This window comes from Drosophila grimshawi, unplaced genomic scaffold (assembly GCF_018153295.1).
Source record: "Drosophila grimshawi isolate 15287-2541.00 unplaced genomic scaffold, ASM1815329v1 contig_44, whole genome shotgun sequence".
In the NCBI taxonomy this organism is placed as follows: Eukaryota; Metazoa; Arthropoda; class Insecta; order Diptera; family Drosophilidae; genus Drosophila; species Drosophila grimshawi.
This window is the reverse complement of record NW_025063240.1, coordinates 7810142-7834507: the sequence shown is the minus strand read 5'-3', so window position 1 is coordinate 7834507 and position 24366 is coordinate 7810142. Positions and strand designations below refer to the sequence as shown.

Sequence of the window (24366 nt, the reverse complement as noted above, 5' to 3'; positions counted from 1 at the left end):
CTAGTCCGCGCGGATGCATTGAAAGCGCTTCTGGTGTTTATAAATGCCATATAATATATATATATATATGTGTATAAGACTGCTCGGGTATGCGGATAACTTCTACCTTCTAGAATGGAGTCAAATATTTTACAAAGTTCGCCTACACGTTGTGAACTGCAGGCGACTCTGGCTGGATTCTAACCAAATTTGTATCTGTTGCCAGTCTGCGTGCGGTATGCCGCTGACAGACATTAGCAGAGCTTATGTTTTACGCCAGTCAGCAACTACCCCATCATACCACATACCTCATCCCCCCCTCATCTCTACAACCGCCACTGCCCTGTCCCCTGTGGACAACGACTCTGCGTCTAATGCATGCGAAAATTGCAAAAACTGCAAGTTAAAAGTGGAATTTTTCCGACAACTGTGTGTAGGTGTTCATATCTGTCTGCCACAGTGTGTGTGTGTGTGTGTATGTGTGTGTATGTGTGTTCAATCTGACAGTTGTGCAGATACTGGCAACAGATATTTTCATAAACTCACCGTTGACTCTGTTGCTCTGTTGCACGTTGTATCCGTTGTATCTCACTGGACAGCAGCCAGTTCATATTTAGATAAGGGACAAAACACCTTCCGAAAACCAAAGGCAATTTAAGTTATACAGTTTTTAGTTTATTTTCTTACATTGCAATTACAATTAGTTGCAGGCGCAAAAAGCTGCCACATGCACTTTGCTCTTTGGCCTGGAATTTTGTTGCATACTCTTAGGCAAATATAAATATTTTGCAGTTAGGACTCTTGAAAAGGTTAGAATTGTTTATTACTACTGACTTGCCTTCGCATAATCTGGAATTTTATGTGCAAAGTTTCGTTTTGCTTTCATTTTCCTTTATGGATTTGCTGTTCTGCCTTAGGTTTGTGGTTGCCAATCTAACCTTTTCACTTGGTTGTATTTCTGAGTAATTGATTTGCATGAGACAGATTTTACTTAATACTACAACGGGAATTAACTAAGACTTTACTGCAGTAAATCTTTAATTTATTTACTTTAACTACTTATCTTTTAGATCCTTTTGTTAATTTTGACTTAACACTGAGTTTCAATACTTAAGTAATACTTAACTCGTAAGCAAACTTATTTACTCAAGTTCTGATATAGTTACGAATGTAATTTATGAATGCAGAAGTAACTCGATTGTGTCTTTAATATCAGTTTGCCTTTAAATAAAGGCGTGCGTGTCTCCTACCTCGAAATTGTACACATATCACCGTTCGGCATCTGCACTCTCTCTCATATTGTTTGTCACTTAAGCTAGTCCCCCTCAACACCCCTATGTCATCTGTCCGCCCTTTCTATATCATACGACAACCTTAATGCGCTGCGGTTTTGCACTCGCAACCAGAGGGCAGGTACAAAGCTTACACCGGCTCCGGCACCGGGCTCTCAATGACACTCAAATTCCAATAAATAACTTATGTAACGGCAACTGCGACGACTGTCATATTGTGTGTGCTGGGGAGGAGCACAATGTGGCAGCCAACTTGGCGTATGAGTGCTGTGGTTACCACCCCAAAACTAACTGCATCGCCCCTTGGCTATTACCAGCTTTAAATGGAGCCCATTTCGACTAGAGATGAGCTCAAAAAGTGACATGTTAAATCATAAAAAAAATCAAAATATTCAAATATTGTTGAACGCTGATTCAGAAGTATGTTTTTAAATTTAGTTAACTCGTTCAGCGTATAATTTGAGTTATTTTTATTTGCTTTTGCTGCGGTTGCATTTGACAATGTTGGCCAACTGAAAACATTGATTTGTGCATTGAAATTTCAACAACAATGTTTGCTTTGAAATGGTAAATAATAGACTGTCATTTCATACACGTATTTATGTTCGCACATACTGCATAACCACAACACTAAAATGAGTTCATAAAAGGGCTTTGCATATCGAAAAGCATTGTTAAATTTATGTTTATATCCATTATTGTCCATTCAGTGGTTCCTATTCAATGAATTCTTATTTAATTTATTTTAAAATCGTTCGATGTGAAATAGCTTAATCACTTATCACATCATTTTTTCCAACTTTTATTATCCTCTGTTCATAATTTAAATATGTCTTTAGCTGACTCAAGCTCAATTGTTTTAATTGTTAAAAAATATGAAAACTCAATTGTTGAAATTCTGAGCTGAGATTATAAAAAGTAAAATAAAAATGTGCCAGCTTAAGACGCATTTAAATATTTATTTCGTGGCAGCTCTTGCGCAAAAATAAATATTAAAATAAATCGCATTAAACCAACAAACATCTCAAGAAAAGCAGAGTCGTGTCACGACTATCGATATTACGATACGCGCACATCTCTAGTTTTGTACCTTCTACGGAAAAGCCGCTTGCAATTAAATTGTCTCAATATTTCGTTGCGACCCGCCTTCAAATGTGGATATTCGGTTTGTTGGCTTGTATGGAGTAGGGGAATGCTGTGTTCAGTTCTGATATTGTTGCTGTTGTTGTTGGTTTTTGCATGTTTGTCGCTGTCACCGCAGAAATATACGAGGTGCATGTTGGGATTGCATCTGTGGCTGCCACATATCTTTTGTGCAGTTTTGCGGTTCCTTTTCTCGTGTGTGTGTGTGTGTGTGTGTGTGTGTGTGTGTGTTTATTATCCCTTATTTAGCTGTACGAGCATGTGTGTATAATTAAATGAATATTAAGAAGAGCTTAAGGCAACTTATGGCTGTATGTATACTATGCGAATATTATACTATAGCTGACAAGATTAATGACAATATACCGTCCTAAAATTGAACATGAATAAGGATAAGAGGATGATATCAAACTTAAATTACAATTTTGTAACTTAATCGTTTTTTGATGTTGTTAATTTAAGCATTTTTTTTTCTTACTGTGTTGCAGAAAGCATATTTCATCTTTCAGCACAAACTAACTTCATTATTACTCCAGCTGCACAGAGTAATTTGTTCTTCTGCTTTCCCCTTTGAGTTGTGCGTTAATCAACTTATTTATGGGCTGACGACATCTTGGCCATTTAATGGGCATTATCAGTCGCCAACAGGCATTGTGGGCGTGGTCATTTGGCGTGGGCCAACGCACTGAGTATGCTTGAATTTGGTATTTGATTTAATGAGAAAGTTCATTGGGTTTCACTTCAAATTAAAGTTATACTTTTTTAACACGACGTTACGTTCAGCTCAAGAACGAGTTCAGTTCAATGTTGCCACTGCCCCAGAGCCAAAATTCAAGCACAACGCATTTGTTGCGCAATCGTAAGCCAAACAGTCGTGTGAGTCTCCGACAAAGTACTGACACGAGCAATCCAACTGCTTTAGTTGAGGAGGCTTTGGTGCAGACGACAACATACCATGATGCTGATGATGATAAAGAAGAGAATGCTGACAGGACGACAGAGCATGTCAAGGAGGTAAGAGGCGCTCCTCGCTCGCATTTAATGCTCTTAACGTGAGCTAAATTGCTTTGAGAGAAATGCTCGTGGGTTGCTTATTGTTGCTGTCACAAGTCGTGTTCTGGCATAATTTTAAGGCATAAATTAATTTCGTTTATCAAGGTGCACGTGTGTCCCCCATTGCTTAAGCCAAGGACCTTGATCCTGTGCATGTGGCCTTAGTTTTGCCTTAAAGGCGCATAACAAAACACGTTATGCTAATTAACTTGATTGTTTGCTCATTTGCAATATTTTCGCATTGCTTTGTTTTTCACGAAGTCAATTTACTAGCTTTACTCAGGTGCTGTCTATCAAAATGAATATATATAAAAACATATATGTATAAATATTAACTTGGTACAATTCAGCTGGCTTATATTTTATGTATGCTTCTTTTCATTGCAGGTATGTACAGCCAATATATTCTGCAGGCAATTAACGTAAGTCCATAAAGCACCCTGTTTAGTTTGTTGTACATCAGGTGAAAGAAAAACAAGTAAAACAATCAGGTTTAAGCAGCCTCCGAGCACATTTCACACCAAAAATAATTACCGAAACAATATAAAGATATAACAGCGAGGCAATAATTTTAACCTGATGCCAAACTCCAAATACCCTATTCGACATACTTTTTTAATAGACTTTGGTTAATTTGTCAAAGTTTAATATTCGATTTAACGCATTTAGATTTTGTCTTTAACAAGACTCCAAATTCCCAAACACAAATCACTTAAAAACAAATGTATAGTTGATGTATACATATTAATCGGGTCACCTAACTAAACTAGGTATTTATAATAGGCATGTTTTGTGAAATCGAGGAAGATTCTTCAATTCACATCCTAGCAGAGTGATCAAGACGATATGGCATTCTAGGAATGTATGTTATGAGTTTCAGAGACATAGAAGCTGGGCTGGGCTGGGGTTGATGGAGGAGCAATTAGCAATCAGTAGAGGGCACTTTTTATAATAATATATATTAATAAAATCTGATGAATATCGTGTCAATTTCCATTGTCAGACAGATAAACGAAATGTGGTACATATATACTGTATTCCAGTATATATCTTCTCAGAAATATCACACATCTGATGATAAAGTTGAAAAGCCCTCTGAAAGTGTATGAAAGCACCACAAAAGTCAGCACAGAGCTACACATGAATAATCAAATTTTCCGAGCCATCCGTGTGCGGCCCAAAGGCAGCAAATTGCGCGCACACACAAAAAAAAAGTGAAGAAAATCTTTTTGGCAGTTACGGCCAGAAACGAACGTGCAAGGCCAAAACAAAAGGAAATGATTTTGTATTTGGCATGGGTAGAAGCAGTCTTTTTGAGCAGTCGTGGTAAAGTTTGTGACATGTTCAATTGACTGTGAAAACGCCAGAAGAACAAATTCAGCTTCCCGACTTTGCGCAGTTCCATTTTGGTTGGAAAAAATTTGTTACGTGCTCAATAGTCACTGCAATTAGCGGCGCATTTCAATTATTTATTTACATTATTTTTATGCGTCGAGTTCAGTTAATTAAGACACGTTCATCTTTTAGTATTTTGCCATTTATTTGATATATAATTGTGAGTACGTTCATTTATGTAAGAGCCACAGAAAAAACATTATCACAAAAAAAAAATGTAAGAGCTCTTTTACGCTTACTTTGAGCCATTATTTTAATGGGCATACACTGGAAGTGCACTTGAGAGAATCTGAATGCAAATAAAATTTGTATGAAAAGTTGAGTCGCTCTGCATTTAAAGTAACATTAAGAAAAGACCCTAATTAAACCATGTAATCCTGAGTATGCTATAAAATTATAAATTGGGAATAATTAAAACAATAAGCTCAATTATAATCACATTTTTACGAAGAAGATACTTTAGACATAGTCTAGTCAGGGCATCTCAAAGTATTTTATGCAGCGGCTCAATAAAGAAAAATGCTTTCAAATCAGCGTGCTACAAAAAACAAGTCGTTTCAGGCGGAAATTATAAATTAGTTAAGGAAAATACTAAGTTTTTTCATGCACACTAAATGAAGTAAGTGAAGAGAGATGAACATTTTGCACTTAGAATAGTTTTGCGCACAAAAAAACAAAATGAAAATGTTACATTAAAAAGTTTTTCGATTATTTTGTATGTATTTTTCGCTTGAAAGTTTGAAGACTGGAATTATTTTACTTTATTTTTAGTTTGCACTCTTGATAAATACTGTGCTAATGAGAGAGCTGAAGCGAGCAGCTCAGACAGAAAAGCATTGCAAAGCACAAACTCTACAGGTGATGAGCAAAGCAACTCAATTAAATGTAGCAAAAGGAAGTTTAAATTGACTTCCAGTGGGAAAACATGGCTTAAACTCTAACCTTAAAGCTAACATGAATAGAATGTTGAAATTTAAAATAGATTATTGCTGGCCGTAGTTGGAACAACATTGAATGTTGAATATTGGTTAAATCTAAAGTAAATTGAAGGCCTCAATCTTAATACTGATAGTGTCCAAAAAACCATTTATGATTATTAAAAATATTGCTATTAAAATGTTGCTAGGCGATTTATGAACACAAAGAAAAACTTTGGGCAGTTCATAACTCGTGTAAAAGTTTTCTTTATTATATTATAGCCTGCTTTTGAAAATCAACTATTTTCTCAGCTTGGCTTTGTTCAACTTCAAACGGCTTGTCAAAGTTTTGTCTTACGCCCGCCTTAGAACCCTCAACTTCTTTGTCAGATATATTTAAGCTCAACATTCCACAAACCCATGCCCCACCTCCCCTTTGCTGCTTGTGTGCTTCTGTTCTTGCACCTTGGCGTTTCAATCGACTGAACATCAATATTGATTTTGCTTAGTCAGTCTTGCCGGCAAGTCTTTTGTTTAACTATGCCCAAGTTGTTGCCTTGGTTCTGGTTCTCGGCTTCGTCCTGGTTCTTTTTTGCTGCTCCGCCTTTAAATCAACACTTTCGTTCGTGTTTCTCTCTTTAGCTTTTCTGGCATATTACTTTTGCGGCTTTTGCCTCTATCCTTGCCGCCCAGTTGAATGGAAAACTTGTGGGCTGCTGCTCATGGGGCACTTAACGGCTTTCATTGGTCTGGATGAATGGTTGCAACGTGAGGGGAGCCGGAAATTTTATGGAGTTGCAAACTTGTGCTCGATGATGTAAGTGGCTAAAAACTACATGCACCTAGCCCACCTTGCTTGCTCGCCTACCCTCCACACTCTTACTGCTGTCATTTTGCTTGGGGTTTTTTTGCTTTGAAACTTGAGAGCATCGTTAACGTGTTTTGCTGGCTCATCAGGTTGCTTGAAAATGCAATTTGACGTTGCAATTTTACTTGAAACGCATTGACCTGTATTTTACTGAGGACTCCTTCACTGCGTTTCTTATCAAGCAACTTTTACAATAAGCAGCTCTTTGTTTTTGTACTCTAATTATTATTATTGTTATCGAAAGTAACATTAAACCAATTTTTATTTGGGTTTTTGTTAAAGTTGTATTAAAACCACATTTAAATTACACTTTGTATGTGACTATTCGATATTAATTATGTTACTGGCAATGATAAAAGGTTAACAAAAGTTGTGCAATAAATTATAATTGTTTCAACAGACAGCTTGACAGCCTTATAATAATAATTTCTGTTGACAGAATTCCACTTTTTTTTAGTACACATTAATTACTATATTTAATATATATATAATATAATATATATTTACGCATTAAAATTTAATGCAGACCACGAAAACAATTAAAATTGAATAAATTGTGAGTGCGACTGTAAGTTTAATTTGATGAATGTGCAAATAATTAACACACGCACAATAGAAAGGGATTAAAAATGAAAATTATACAACTGCTGACAACAATGGGATGGATCAGGTGCAATCAAATTAATTTTCATTGCACTACATAACTTTTAATTGGGTTACTTTTAAAAAATACGCGGGCAGTTAGACTGAGTTAAAATTAATTAAATATTTAAATATAAAGCTTAAGCGAAATGAAATAAATCTAAGTGTTGGCCTAAGCTGGATTTTAAATGCTGAATAAATGAGTTTCATGACTGTGAAATTAAACAATAATAATAATAAAATAAGATGCACTTGGCTGATATCTAATTAAAATTGTATTTGAATGAAAAACACGTGAACAGAATCTGATGTATTTTTATGCAATTATAAATATTTCCAAAACATATAATATGCATTCGATTTTTACCTCTCGCAATGTCGATTTACTATTTCGATTGCATTAGATTTTCTGGCAAATACAAATTGTTGTCATTCCTGTTATAATTTAATTAAAAGCACACAACAAACGCAATATGTTTTGTTACTTTAGTGCTGCAATATCCTTTTTGTGTTGTGTTTATTTTGCTAATTGAAAAATTAAATTAATTGCTCCATGACGGTAAATTGCAACTGCAAATGAATTGGCCGTTGCTGCTCCTGGTAATTTGCAACTACAATAAAAATATATGCTTAGATTATGCTGCTAACATTTTCAAAATAAACCATTCGACAGGAGAGAGTCTGCCAAATTAGTTTTTAGTATGCAAATACGGATATACCATATAAGCCAGACTTAAATTCATCTGATGTAAAACATTTTTGGCAACCAGGTCTTTATTTGTATCTATGCAGAGCAATTCAACTTATTCAACCGCCTGAAAGCATGCTACAATATTTGTTGGCCAGATGTTGCATAGTCAAATGAATGATTTATGTAGACTCTTGAGTAATATTAGTTGAGCTTATGTTAACCAGGAAATTTATAATGCGAGGCTGCCCCAAGCCGCCAACAGGTGTCGCTGTAAACTAAAAAGTTGCCCTAGTCGTATTTTCACTCCTTGCCCCATTTGAATTTCGCTCGAGTTTCTTGGGGCAGATTAACAATGCATAGTTTTCGAGCTGAGCAAACTTTAGATCTTATTGAAATTGCGCAGCGTTAAAAGAATTTTGCAGCTGCCATGATTATTATTATTATTATTATTATATTTGGCATTCTATTTTGACAGCGCACTTTGCTGCGCATTATTTTCGTTTTGCAATAAGTGTTCAGTGTTAGCGAAAATGAGCATAATATGACAAACTTCACGTTTCGCAAACTTCAGTCTACTTTCCTGGGCTCTTGCGCGATTTTCCCCGTCCGACAGTCACCTTCCGACAGTCAACTTTTGCGTTAACTCGTTTTGCTTTGAAATCACAAAAGGGCTGTGCACCATTTTCTTTGTGTTTTCCTTTTTTTCAAAGTTGCTTTGCGTGCCACAACAGTGTCTCAACTTATTGCAACAGAGTTTCCAGACTAGTTGTGCCCCTTTTGAATGTTATGAACAGTGCATTTTAGCATAAATAGACTATGCAATTTTGGCTTCTATTTTTTCTAGAAAAGTACATTAAAGTCTTAAGTTGTCAGGTGGCACAGCTCGACAAATAAAATTGAGTTTTCATTTAATGTGGAAACTCTTTAGCTTAAGTTGTAATTTCACTTACCTTTTTGTTTGTGCTGCTTCAGTCAAAACTTATTTAATTCGATAATTCAAACGAATGACTCGTAATTATTGCCCCAAGCAACGAAGTTCGACCAAAGAAATGAAAATTGTTCTCCAAGAGATGTTCACAATTTCCTCAATATGAAAGGAAGTGAATATATATATATATATTTATATGGAACTGTAATCTCAACTTAATTTAAAACCGGCATTCGTCATCAACTTCCCTGTCTCGAATTTGCATGTTAAAATGTGACAAACCACAAAGAAAAATGGAAATTTCAACTAAAAGAGAAACACAAATAGACAGAGAGAGAGCGAGGGAGAGAGAGAGAGGAAGAATACAAGTAACGAGAGGAAGTAAGTGTGTAAGACTGAAAGGGCAAATAAAATAAAGCATAATTCATTTGAAAGTGAGGAGCAGAGAGGAAAGAACACAGCCAGTGCAAAGTTGAGAGGTTGTCGACTTAACGAGTGCATTCAACAGGATATGTGGGCGTGGTCGCCTACCGTGAGGGCGGTTTTGGGGTGCCATTAAGTGTGCATAAATTTTCAGTTTACACGCACACAACAAACGAATGCATTTAAATTCCGTTCAGCCTGCTTGCAATGATAACTGCACACACAATACCAAAAAGGATACACAGGATGCTTGTACACACACACACACACATACGCTATTGTTGCAGTCAATTATATGTAAATTATCAGTCTATGATGTGCGTTGCAACTGCACAATTTCCATTTTCATTTCACTTCCCGATTTCTTTAGCCATATGCTGCCCTCATTTTTTATCATTAAATATTTGCAATAAAATTAAACATTCAATATGTTCGCGCTCCTTGATTGTGGACAATATCACGCCCTGAACGAGGAATTAAAAAAAGTCTTATACCCTTTCAATGACTACATCATGTGCACAAGGTATAATAATTATAATCAATGGGAAGGGTCGCTCGTAAAACGAGCTGCTTTGTAACACATTTTTCAGGTTACACATGTCTTTTAATTCTTTGTTAAGTTAATAGTATTTTACTTATATATCTAGAAGTATATTCAATCTTTGTAAACAAAAGGTTTTTTTTTATTTAACTTATTTATGTGACATTATTTTTTTTAAGTATATCAATTATATATTTATGTCCGTGTGACTTATACTAATTTATTTATTTTTCAAGTTAGATAAATCATTATTACTATTTTATTTATTTCTTAAAGTACACACACTTATACCATTATTATTATGTTATTATAATTATTTTTAATTACTATAATACATTCTATATTTTAAGTCTCTAACAATTTGTTCGTACATCAGCAGAGATTAAGAGAGTAAAGTAAGAGTATTTAAACTGTGGCAACTACCCAAGGTTGCTTCATATTTTGCTTGCACTTATCGCTGCGCTTTTATCCGTTTATTACACAATTTTCCGTTTGTCGCACGCGGCGTATACGTAATTTATCTGTGCAACTTCTGTTGCTGTGCTGGCTTCCACACGCCTTTCGAGCTGATTTCACCTCCATTGCTGCCACCAATTATTTGCTCCATGCCGTTTAACGTTAGTTGTGAGAAAAAGTTATCGGGAACTTTGTATATGTATATATATATATATCTGTTGGTTTGCTTTTGCTTTTGCTTTTGTTTTTTATAACTTTGTTCTCTATTGTCTGTTGTTAAAGTTTTGCTTAGTTGTTGCTGCTGCTGATGCTTGCACCTGAACATACTCTTAATTAATTAAATTTACAGTTTAGACAGACTGTTTTTTTCACACTGTTTTGTTTGTTTAGATCCCGATTGCCAAGCTGGGAATTGTATATGGGCTCTGCCTTTTGTAAAGTTTTCCCTTTAGCTGGCATTTGAATAAATGTTTGCAAATTGCGGTAGATTTCATTTGGCTATTGTTAGTCTAATCGTCCATTATATTTTTACGTACTCTAATGACAGTTTTTTGAAGTTAAGCTTGTGAAAGATTCTCGTGTTTCCCTGTGTGTGGTTGATAGGCAATCATTTACTTGTTGTATGTAGCTATTATTTTGTTGTTTTTAATAATAAAAATGATTTGTTCTCTTTGTGTAAACAGTGTAAAAGTTTAAAAGTAACTTTTCTAACCAGTTCACAGCAGAATCTCTTTCGTTTCTTTCAGAATCACAGGTTTCATGACTGTAAAAGTAGTTCACAAGCCAAACGGGAATATTCATTAGAGTCGCGCTCGGATTGCATCTCATGCGTCATTTGAGTAACACGTAGCCGTGTGCTTCAATATTTTTACTCCCATCGCAATATTACAATTTACATATTTGTTTCCCATATGTGTCGTCGGAATTGTCACTTAAGTGTCACGCATTTGGTTATTTGTGTTCAAACTTCGTTCCAACTTCGTTCCAACTGTGCTCCGACATTGTTCCGTCTCAGATGCGACTGTGCTGCTTGCATTGCCATTGGCACATACGTTGCAAATAAATTTGAATGCCACATCTATTAGTGGGGCTTGCCTTCCCCCAGAACGAGTGCCACTCAGCTGCGACTGTCTGCTGCCTGCCAGCGTCCTTTTCTGCTACTTTTTTATACGTGCATCTAATGAAGCTTGCAACAGACAATGCAACTGGCAACAGCAACACCAACAGCAGCATCAATTTTCTGCTCTGCATTTTCCAGGCAACTTCGTTTAGTATTTGTTTTATCAACGTTCGTTATACGTTGACAACAGATTGCCACCAAAATTGACAACAAGTAAAGAATTGCACAGGGTGTGGTCTATGACTTTATTTGCATTGCCAACTTTTTCGCTCAATGGCACTAGCTGAAATTTCCCAAACGCTACAGCAAAAGAAAAGAATGAATAAAGTACAGTATTGAATTGAAATTTTTGAAAATCAGAAGGCAGTTTTCCTTCTTATACTTTACTTAACAACAAGTATAAAAATATACTTTGAGATTTTCAAGTCAGCTGAAGTCCACTTTTTAAAAGCTCCTTTGTGTGAATCAACTAGTTTTCAGTTGATATTTTCGCTTAGTTTCCTCCAAAGCTTTAATGTACTTTCAATAAACATAAAAGCTTTCCGTGACTAAATTCGCTTAACGCTTTAATGATCTTTCCGGACACTTTTTTAGTGCGCTTAAATTAATTTTCAATTACCCCTTCCGCTGCAAGCAGAAAGGTGCTTTTAAAACTCTTGCTTAAGTTATAGTTCAATTGCGCTGATTTGATTTGAAACTTTTAAAACGATTTGCTATTTTAGAGATTTGCTGGCACGCACACGGCGTATACGCAATATTCTACTATGCAGTTATCCAGTTAAGCTCTTGCAATGCATATTTTATGTTATTTTGAGGGCATCACAGCAAGCTGTATCCAAGTTGGTTCGGCTTACTCTTTAATATGCAACGCGTGTTGTTTTCTCTTCGTACAGTGTACACCCACTTTAACAGCCAGACGCAGACAGGGGCTTGCCGCTGTCTGCTTTCTGCTGTCCGAGTTGCAGCCATTTTTATCTCGTTGCGGCTCTCGAGTGTCAAAGTGAGTTCAAGCCACCCACCTCCGTGGAGCATTGGAGGTTCTTCGCCTCCGCTCCCTTTTTGACTTGCGTGGAAGGCGCTGCAAACTATTATAATAGTCCTTTGCTGTCTCGCAACGGCAACTTGGCGATTTCGTTGCCTTCTTTCCTTCTATCTACATGCAAGTGTTGCATAGAAATTTGTTTCACACATCTCTGCCCCGCCCCGTCCCCAGGTCTATACATAGGACAGCAAACGTTGACAACGACAGCAGCAGCGTTCACATGGCAAATATTTGAGGCATTCAAGATTTATTCGTTTCCATTACTTTGCAACGCTGGGTGACTGTATCTGGTGATTGCAACGTCTAGTGTTCGGATTCACATCCACTTAGTTGGATGCATTGTGTTCAATAACATATCACCCTATACACACCTCCCTCCTATCCGCCACTCCTCTCCTCGTTTCCATATTCAAATGCAATCCATTATTGCTTATGGGTTTTGAGCATTCAGAGTTCCATTCAGTTTGTTTGCCCTTCGATGGGATAGTTTGTTCAGCTTTAAGCAACGCATTGTTCCAGTCTAAAATAAAAAAAATGTCAGCACAGCTAAAACAAAAAAAAAAAAAATAAAGAAGAAATGCCAGACAAAGTGTAATTATGACATTTTCGACAATAGTGCTTGTAATTGAAGGAGGAAAAAGAGGAAAAGTGTCAGACGGACGATAAGTAAACTGAATGGGAATTAATGTTGAGCTGTGAAAATGCTGTGTAATGCGAATGGGTGTCCATTCGGCCGGAAATGTTCGATTAGATAACAAGAGATGACATTAAACGATGAGATCTCAGTGACACGTAAGAATTGTATAAGAGGCAAGGCTGAAAATTGCTAGAAGAGACTTGTCATTATTCAACTTTTAAATAAAATATTTAAGAAAGTGTGAAGCGAACTGGGACTAAAAATTATATGAATTCTTGATGCTCACTATTTAACACCCATTATGACAAAGTGCAATATGAAAAGTGGAAAAAGCAAGACTGAAAATAGCATGAAAAAAATGAAGAAAAAAATTAGCTACTAGTAATGGTAACTCAAAACGAGTAAGAGTGCGCTAGTCGAGAGAGCTCGACTCGGAAATACCCTAAACTGAAGATTTTAGCTATAATACATTTTTGCAGATGTTATAATATTAAACGAAGGTATACATATGATCGAAAAGAAAGATTTATACTTAAATGAATGGTTTTTATTGCTATTGATAATCGATTATTATCGATATTAGGGAAACAAAGATAATTATTGATAAAAATATATAAACTTTTCGATTCGAAAATGTATATTCGCTATTCTTATTCTGAGATCGACGCTTTCACAAGAACAAACTGAAATACACTCGGCTGTTGGTACTAATCAAAAATACATATACCCCATGGGGTCGGAGTTGCTTCCTTCTGCCTATTACAAGCTTTTACACAACTTCACTCTACTCTTTTTAGCATAAAAAAAGATGGGAAGTTGGCTGAAATTGCCCCGCAGTATATGCAGTCAGAAGCAGCCCGTATTTTTAAAAGGATTTTTGTTTTGGGGCAACAAAGCGGTGCATTTTCATAAAAAACATAAAGAATCAACGCAGACCAGGAGCAGTATACTACATTTGCATATACTCTAAATACATACAAATATTTTAGTCCAGTTTCCATTTAATTTCTTTGCAAATTGCCATTTTCTTGCTCAGTCATGCGCAAACGCGATTTATGATTAAATCTTGTAGGTATTGCTTAAAAAAATATTAAATAAAATTATAAAAACTGCAGAATTCGGTGGGGACAATTGATCGATCAATAATTTGTTTTTATTACATAATAAATGATAATCATAAAATGAATTTCGTTTTATTAAAACATAAAACTTCATAAGCTCTTTTCAAAATATTTCATATAAATCTATTGATTGGAGATTTATTGCAATGGAAAAGCTCCAAAGTAATTGGCTTTAATAGTATTTTTTTTTTATAAACTGTTGAAAGTTGCCAGCTTTGTGGCAGCATTGGGCCTCACCCATTTAAAAGTGGCCAAAATGCAGGTTTCAGTCATGCATGAAAATCTGGCAGGCAGCTTTGGTCAAATTGGATGGTAAACCAAAGCGATAAATTGGTTTGCATTTGTATTTGCATTTGCATTTGCATTTGGATTTATTTAAGAGAGAGAAAGAGAGAGAGAGAGAGAGAGAGAGAGAGTTAGAGCCAAATACTAAAACGGGCCTAAAGCAACCGTCAATTGACGTCAAGTGCCGGTCAGGCATTATCCTTACTTCAGTTGCATTTAGCTTTAACAGCTCAACTTTTGCTGAAACTTGAGTTGGATTTAATGGTGCAGAAAATGTGGAAATTGCACCAATGCCACACAACATACAACATACAACATGCAACGTACTGCAAACAAACATGTGTTGTGGCACTTTAGGTGCTGCTGCTGCCTTAGCCAGGCCATTAGAGTAAGCTACTTAAGAGCCATAAATCATGATGAAATGTAAGTGCAGGGCACTGAAAACAGGCAAAAACAGTGGAGTTGACGACTTTACTTGAATTCCAGTTAAAGCTCAAGCAAACCTTGTTTAAACTTAAGCGAAAACTAAACATAATAAAAATAATCAAAAAGAAATGATGAGGAAAATGCTTGTATTCTGTTCTTAAAGTATTTTATGCTTATATCTACCATAGATTTAAATAGAAATGGTGCAAGAATGAAAGCACTGCAAATCGATTCAGTTTCCATAAAGTTATGAGAAGTTAGACATATAAAATATAAAAATATTAAAGCGTAATAATTTTTATACCGACTTGCTTATTGTTTGAGCAGTCAATTATTATTCTTAAGCTGTTGTCAGTTCTACAACGATGATTATCAAATTTCTTCTCTTCTACGTAATAATAATTCAATGCTTTCATCAAATTAGAAATGCAGGTTTCATTTTGGTATGCTTTCATATTCAGTTGATATCATCTCGTCAACGTTTGATATCCCTAACGAGACTATTTGCTCATCATTAGTGGTATTCCACTTGCCGTTTGATGTATTTGGTGTATTGAATACCCAATAATTTTTCGCACATTTTTTGTACGCTTTTCTTTTACTTTTCTGCTTTTGTGCATTCTCTTCTGCATTTCCGTTAAGCTCGTTAGAGCAACAAAAATTTGCGTAGTTTAGGCCACGACTGTTACGGATACTTCTGGCGCTTTAACATTTTTCAGCTTTTACACGACATTTGCTACGCAAACAAAATAAAGCTGGGGCCATGGATCCCCATTGAATCTCCACGCACCCCAGACCGCACTTGGGGCGAGAATAATGGCCGCACTTGTTCGCAATTTGTTATGCCAGGCCAGAGGGTTGATGTTGATGCTGGTCGTGAAGCGGAGGGCGAGGGCGGGGGAGAGTTTAGCCCTTGACCATTAAGTAACGCATAGTTTGCCTTTTGGGGGGGTGTTGTAAGCGATTGCACTCTGATGATGTATGCGTCTCGTCTAGCATCCATTTTTTAGTTGGCTGGTGGCTGTGCATTATGATGCTTTCCCCTCAATAATCATTTTTGTAACTCTTAAGGGGTCAAGTAGCAATAGAAAATTATTAATTTGTCTTAGAATCACTTAAACATCACAAAAAATAAATTAATAAGCGCATTTAGAACATTAGGTTAAATTTAATTCCACTTTTTTCTCGAAAAAAAAAAAAATATTTAAGGATTAATCGCTTTCAATATGATTTGATATAATTTTATAAGATTCGTTTATCTTAATTTGTTTCTTTAATGTGCCTTCGCCAATTATACAACCGTAATTTGTGAGTGATTAAAATATTTAATAAATCAAAGAATGAATTAATTAAAAACCTAAATTCTCATAGATTTTATAAATTTGTATTAATGTAATTTATACTTTTAGAGTCTTTTTCGGTGGTAGTTTTTTAGGTGATCAATTGATCAACAAGATTTTGTGTTAAACGTGTTTTTTGCTATGTAAGATTCTATACTTTAACTATTAAATGCACTTAATATTTTCTCAATTCAATAAGTTCAACTTACATTTTGCATACGCTTTTCACGGTATCTTCACGCTGACCACCACACCTATAGAATTGTAAAATTTGTTCGTGTATTTTTGGTAGTTTTGCTTCTCAGTTGAACCCAGTTGATTGCGTTTAGGTATTGAGTTAGTGTGAAGCAAATGATTTCCGCACATCGAATACGAATGCAGGCAATGCAACAGCTTGTGGATCGACAAATGGCTGCTGGTCATGAAATGCGATGCCGCATAATTTGACCAGCAATGAGATGGGCTTAACAGACAGACAGACAGACAGACAGACAGGCGGACAGACAGGCGGACAGACAGACAGACAGATTGACCGACAGGCAGAGAGTGGAGACCGAGAGCCAGTCGGAGCAGAATGAAAATTGGATGGAATAGCATTTGCAGAGTGAACGATGATTGTGGCTCATTGAAGTGTCAACGTAAGCATTCAAGTGTGATTTTTGGGAATGAAAATCAAATTTCGGTCATAGCTGATTGGGGCAGGGCAGACAGCAGCAGGACAATACTGTGTATATATGTATATCGCCCCTATTGCTACTGTCATTTTTATGCCAGAGTAAATCAACAATTTCCAATTTCGAGTGCCTGTCTGATTGCAATTATTGGGCTACAAAATGCTTGATAACTGTCAATAAAAGTGCATCCTCATCCTCAGCCAATTGCTTTTAAGTGTTTGTTTGCTTGTTTGATTTAGGGGCAGCAAAAATGGAATTTAGGAACAGTTTGTCCAGTGCCCAAGCCCAACATCCTTGAGAATTTTCGCCTAAAGCTCTGCCAAGCGGCGAACATTTAATATTAGTTATAGTGCCTGGGAAATAAAATAAATCATTCAAGACAGCTTCTTGCTTCTGCAATATTGAACTGAATCACAAAAATGTATAGCTATTGTAAAAATTTAGAGTCAAAAAGAAACATTTAAATTACAAATTATAAACAGTCTATATTCTTTGATATATTTTATGCACTCATCCATAACTAGTTCTTTATATGTTTAAGCTACTCATTAAACAGTTTTAATGAAAATGAACCTATTTTGGACGCATAATAAATAGTTAATTTAGCATTATTAAATTGAAACTTTTAGCAATAATTCTGTTAAACTTTAAACATGCTCTTTGGTAACTAAACATTTTTTGTAAATGTTTTTTAACTCAATAAGCTTCTCTGGTCATTAAAGAAATAATAATGACAAGGTCAACTCTGATGCAATTTTACATTTATGGCAGCCAAATCTAGGGTTTGATAACTTTGTAGTCTTTTTTGTATTAAATTTTATAAGCCTTTAAAGAATTTTGCTTAAATATTTGCTGAGTAACGCGATCAGGTAATTAATGCCGGAAATTGTTGCAACTATAATACTGAAATGCCAACCACTGAAATTGCAGCAACTTTTCGCAACACACAACTTTTGTGTACGTGAAACAAGTCTGCCCTTACCTCTGCTCCAACCCGCCCTCAACCATTGTATCGAGGCATCCTGCAGGATTTTTAGTAAACGACGTAAATTAATAATGACTTGCAAGAAGCGCCAACAGTTTGCGGCAACTTTCTTTGACCTCACCGTGTAGTCGTAGTCAAGATGCTGCCTTCGCATATTGTCTCTCCAGCAGCAGCGCCGAAGCGCAACCTGTCCCCGGTGAGCAACAATTGTGGTGCACAGGACTCTCTCCCCCACTGCCAAGGCAGCATCATTAGTCAAAGTTGTTTTCCGCCGAGCAGAAAAAGAAAAGTGCCTCGTGAAATGCTTACCTGGGAATAGGTTTGAAAGGCCAAAAAGAAATGAAAAACAGAAAAAACAGAAAAACCGACGAGTGAGCTTGTGCTGTCTCCGGTTGAGTTGTCTTGAGGGCCATCAAGTGCCCAAGTTGATTAGCATGATTAAAATTTTCCTAATTATTTGCGCACTCAAAGAAATACAAAATACGGCCACAAAACTTTTTGTCGTCGTTTATGCTGTAAAAGGGAAAAACCGTTTGTAGAGCATTAATCAACAGGTTTTCTTTATGACAACGGTAAGAAAGACTCCGACTTATGAGCTGTCTTGAGTTTACAGGAAATGCACAATGCTAGGAAGCAGTTTTAGTTTGTAAAGATTTGCTTTTCGTATTTTGTGAGTTTTTCACAAGATTCTAATGCGAGAATACACATCAAAACAAACACATGATTGACTAAGGTCTGTCTAATGTTGCCAATTTGCATGCTAATTGGAAACTCAAAAGGGGAACAATGCGAAAAGCGCCTGACGACGAAATAAGTAATTATTTGTTGCACAACAATTGTAATTCAAGCTGGTAATAATCCAGCATACTCGAATTTGCATAAGTAACTTCCGATTAGACTTATAAATTCCATTTCATTATCACTCGAACATGACTCACACTCAAGCACACACTGCCTCACTGCAACTTGCAATATGGAATGGATTCTAATAAGAATATGGAGCACCTGTGTGCATGTGTGTTTGCGATCCTTTCAATGAACATATCCGCTCTCTCTCTCTCTCTCTCTCTCACTATCGCACTCTCTTCAAGATTTCATTTCATTCGAATATTCTGCACATGCATCTCAGTTATCTCAGCTCTTAAGCTATTCGTCTCTTGCAAAGATACCTACTGGAAACGGACTGGAATTGGTATTGTACAGTGGTGTAAATACAGTTTTGCATGTTTGGTGTGTCAAAGTCATATATGATTAAATAAATAATAAATAAACTATTGTATGAATAAAATGTATTAAATAAAATGCATTCTTAATTCTAATTGTTGTAAATAAGCCACTTGTCATTTATTAATTTTCAAATTCGAAACGTTCCTTGCCAATGTGCGCGTGCTTTGCTTATTAAGCTCTCTGCGCTCATTTCATTTGCGCGCGCTGCCGCTCACATATGCGCTGGCTCTCCATCTCTGTCACTCGCACGTTCCAGATGCTCTTGACATGGCTGCTTAGCCCCTCTCAGTTCGTTCTCTGTCGCCGTTGTGCGTTGAACACGTCTTCGTTCATTTGCGTTTATTCTTTTCGTTTTAATTTGTGATTTGTAATTTTAATTTTAATGTTCATGGTGAAAACAATAACTGAATAGAGGAAGTAGCAGTTAGACAAGTGGAAGAAAATCAAACAAGTTGCATTGAAAACAAAAATCCAATCGAATTCCAAGTTGCTTCACATTCCATTTGTTGCGTGAGTAAAAGTCGACACTGCGCTCAATCTCTCACGCTCTCACTCTCTCTCTCGCTGTCTTTTGTTTGTGTCGCTGTTTGTTGTTGCCTGTTGTGCCTATTTCTACCTGCCAAATGTGTAAATACATACAAATGTACTTACATACATACATACATACATACATACATACATACATACATACATACATACATACATACATACATACATACATACATACATATCACTCACTGTCATTTATCAGAAATCATCAATTTAACTTCCTCGCATCATTGTTTTTACACAATTGCAAACTGTTTGCTTAGTCGTGTTCGGAGCGTGTTCCAATCGCAACGCCGGCAGTGCTCCTCTCCCAAAAAAATAAAAAGATTTAACAAATAAAAACCAAAATATCTAAAAGATTATAATCAAGTACTTACCAAGTCACAACTTCTAATTTGTCTTGCGTCTGTGTGTATGTGTGTCTGTGTATATTAAGTGAAAGTGTTTCTAGATAATGTCCAAATAAACAACAACACTAAGAATAAGAAAAATATGAGCTTTAAAGTCCAATCCCCGACAGATCCCCTTTGCAGTACCCATTCAAAGGCCACGTTATCATTTTTCAACTAAATACGAGAAAAATGTTGAAACTCGCACAATTCATCAGAAATTTGACGTCACACTTAACAAGACATACATATAAATATAGATAGATATATATGTATTGTGTGTGTGTGCAGTTGGCTTACATCGAGCGCATGCTGGCGATCGCTCCAATTGGAGTCTGTCTGCTTTATGTTATTGGCAACATTCTTCGTGGCATGTTCCAATTCAGCCAAACAAGAACATTTCTCTCTCTCTCTCTCTCGCTCTTTCCGTCTCTCAGAATTTGTGTTGTTATTGATGAATAATAATATTGGCCATAGCATGCGTATAAATATGGCTGTCAATGACCCACGTCGTCTGATGAATGTTTGATAAGAATTGTTGATCAATATTTGGTTAATCTCCCAGATTTATGGCCAAGAAGTATTCTAAAAATAAATACTAATTGTCCGTTATCTCTATATCCGGTGGAAACTAAGCCGTAAAATATTACCAGCGAAGCGTTACATTTTATTATTATATTGTTATAAGGGGTAATTAAGTTTAAGGCATCAACATATTGTTTTGTTGCACGACTAATAGTAATATTATTACACGAATTAGGCAAATCGCAAAAATAGAAATCTTGTGATTTTACAACCAAAAAACATTCAAAGCGAATGCTGCCAATTAAATGAAATGACATATGAAATACTATTATAACTGATATTATTAGAATAATAGCCCGGTTCCAATTCAACACACGTACAAGCGATTTCACATAATAAATTATATCATATTTTACGTACAATACACATTATTATTATAGTGTTATTCATGCTCACATCTCGCGCGTGATTAAAGCTCTCACACTTTAAGTTTAACTGATAAAAAAAATGTATATATATACATTACATACATACAGGTTCCCCCTGCTGCTCAGTAAAAGTTTTGATTAGCGTGCTATTTTAAATGACGATTGAGTGGGTTGAAAACCCGCACATATGGTAAGATTTCATCTGCTCATCATCGACGTCATCGTCTTTGCCTTATCACAATGATAGTCATCAACACGTCTGATGTAAGTGGCATTTATGGTTGTTACTGGTTATGGGTATTAAATATTTATTGGTGCTGGTAATCTATTCAAGACTTTGGTATGTCATAAGTATATTTTAAGTGCTTTATTTGCAGCTGCTTAAAAGAAAACAAAACAAACAATAAGATGCTTAGGCCAAGGCGTGCTATTAGCATATACATTGATGATGATGATCAGGTACCCGATTTACTATCTACGATCTACCATATATCAAATGATAAAGCATTTTGTAAACGTCCGTCTCATCATTAGCGAGATTCCCTTGAACTTGGGGAATCACTTGGTATATTTAAATTCTACACGTGCCGCAAAATTGACGTGCATGTGCTTCTAGTAAAATTTAATTATGAATAATTTTATTAAGTAGTTTTGCATTGCTAATCAGCTTAATAATTCATTATAGCTCTTGACCAAAGTGCACTGAAGCGTTATTAGTTTTTCTGAGGATCTTTTAATTATATGCTAATTACAAAATTTATCTACAAGAAACTAGATACTGATATAGATAAAGTCTTAATTGATACTCAATAATTAGCATATTGCACTTTCATATATAAATTGGAAATTTGTCAAATATTCAGATTTCTATGAAAAATAAGGAGTTTAGAAAAATTCTTAAATTGAAAATCGATTATTTATAATGTTAATTGTTATGTTTAAGTTAAACATTCCTGAAGTTTGTTTAAGGGTCCCTACTATACATGAAAATTCAACAAAAGACTAGGAATACTTTCATTATCTATAAATTAGCACACACAGCATTGAAACAGGTTTTGAAAATATATGAATATTTATTAATGTCTTGTAATATTTCTATACATCTCAAAAGATAATTAAACAATAACTTTAATGAGTTATGCGGTTGTACAATATGGGTTTCTCTCATAATTTCTCCCTCCCCGTTTCCTGGAACTTCATTTAAAGTTAATTTTGGAACACTAAGCGTTAAATGCAAAATATTTATGTGTGCAAAACAAGTTTCCGAGTCAAGTGATATCAATAAAGTGGAAACAATACAGAATTGTAGACAAAAACCTTTCAAACTTCACAATGCCACAACTAGACACATATTTACCTTTCGTGCAATGCAAAAAGTGGCAAGTTTCAGTCACTTTTGTGTATGTTTTGCTCATGTTGCTGTTGCTGTTTTTTTTTTTCACTTTTTGTGGTTGGTCGTTGAATATACAAAGAAACTATTATCACACACTGGGGTAAGGGGAACAGGCAGGGGAACAGACACCAGATTTCAATGTAGGCCAGCACCAATGGAGTGCATAGAACAAAACAAAACAAAACAAAACAAAAAACACAAAGAGGTGCATAAAGTGGGGAATATAGATGTGTAAAGTTGGAGCAGAGTGACCCATGAAAAAGTCAAACTCTTCAGATGCCCTTCGATGTGGGATTTTGTGCTTGGGATTTGGGACATCTGCCTGATGGCGATGATATTGCTGCTATTTTAATTTCAAGTGGCCGCTGGGCAAACCAAAATTTGACGTGCCACTTGACTTCTGGATGGGTTTCATACCCAAAGGGTGGCCAAAAAGGCAAATAGGGTGCGGCCAAATGAATCGAGTGAAACCAGCAGCTGCAAATATTCTCTAAAAGCTCTGCGAATTTCAATTCGCAATTAGCTCTCCAATAATGCTCCAATTGAATTGGTACTCTAAAAACCAAAACGGACACAAAATAAAATTACATTTAGTCAAACTTGCCAAATAATGCACAATTGAGAGTCGCAACATTATTTTAAATGTATTTTTTGTGCCTCATTTAGTGGTCTGGTTTGACTGAAATTGCTTGCAGAGTATTTAATTTGTGACCGCAGTGTAATTTATACGTTTAAATGATGCATGAAGCACAAATAAATCGAAACAATTATCACTTGCACTGCCTAAGGGCATTAATTATCATTATGCGTATGGATTTAGTTAATGCAATCAGGCATTGCCTGTCTGTCTGTCTACCTGCCTGCAAGGGTATTTCCATTATTTGCATACCCAAAGCCAACCGATTTTGGTTTAGTTTTTTGCGCATCATTTGAAGCTGAGTAATTTGTAATTTGAGCGCCAGCAGCTTTCGGTTTGTGCATTTAATTAAACCGAATTTTGCATAGTTCTCATAATGAAATGTTCTGCCACTTAATTCAAGATGAATGGTTTGCACTCCAACCATTCATCGCTCTTAGTCTTTGGCTTGCTCGAATGCTAATTTTCAAATGCTCAACTGTTTGGCCTATTAAGTTGTCAGTGTCGGAACGGAAAAACTTGGTCCAAAGACGAGACGCAAAAGCAAGTGTTTGTTCAACGCTGAAGACTGCGTGAAACCGTATTCAAATTTGAAATGTTTGCAAAATAATTTAATATTTATTTTGAAAATACTTCTTTTTTATGCCAACCAATTAAAAAAGTGCCAAACGCTATAATCTGCCAGTTGGCTAGATAAAGTTTGAATTCCCCAATTCCACATAAAACAGTTTATTTTGCGCGTTGGCAGTAAAATCCAAACTAAATTCGAGAGTACTGCAAATTAAAATCAAACCACAAAAGCTGCAGTTTTCCGAAACTCCCAGCACATATAGACAGGGACAGGGACAGGGACAGGAACAGGAACAGAGAAATAGGGGGAGCGAGAGAAACTTTAATTTACGATCTGCACACAGTTCGCATTTATTTTTGCATGAGCACAGCCCCAGACACAAGTGCCCAGCTCTCTCTCTCTCTCTCTCTCTCTCTCTCTCTCTCTCTCTCTCTCACTCACAAAAAGGGAATGAAATCTATAAAAAATATGAAGAGCAACGAACAAGATAAAAATAAAAAAAATGAAATTAAAACAGCCAGAAAGTCACGTACTCGAAGCCATTTCGAGCTAGTCGAATTTCACTGGGTATGGGTGGCAACTCTGGCTGATTGGAGCCAACCATTTCACCCAACCTCAGCTGGACATGACAAGGGCAGACCGGACCCGACCGGCTGCATGTTACAAAAGATGACAACTATGGAGTCGAG

The 24366-nt window shown here is 36.0% G+C and overlaps 1 protein-coding gene across 6 annotated transcripts in view; it reads left to right on the top strand.

Annotated features, from left to right (window-relative positions):
- Positions 1-24366, top strand: part of LOC6557178 (calcium-transporting ATPase type 2C member 1) — a 52635-nt gene that overhangs the window by 16433 nt on the left and 11836 nt on the right. Inside the window, exons 1-2 of one of the 6 annotated variants that reach the window (XR_006246720.1) lie at positions 19650-19695; positions 21185-21340. The exons of 2 other annotated variants lie outside the window; for them this stretch is intronic. The gene's annotated coding sequence lies outside the window, so the exon portion shown is untranslated. Of the gene's footprint in view, positions 1-19624; positions 19696-20085; positions 20147-21184; positions 21341-21469; positions 21536-24366 lie in introns of those variants that run through there. 3 more of the 6 variants (XR_006246719.1, XR_006246721.1, XR_006246718.1) reach the window with 3 other exon arrangements.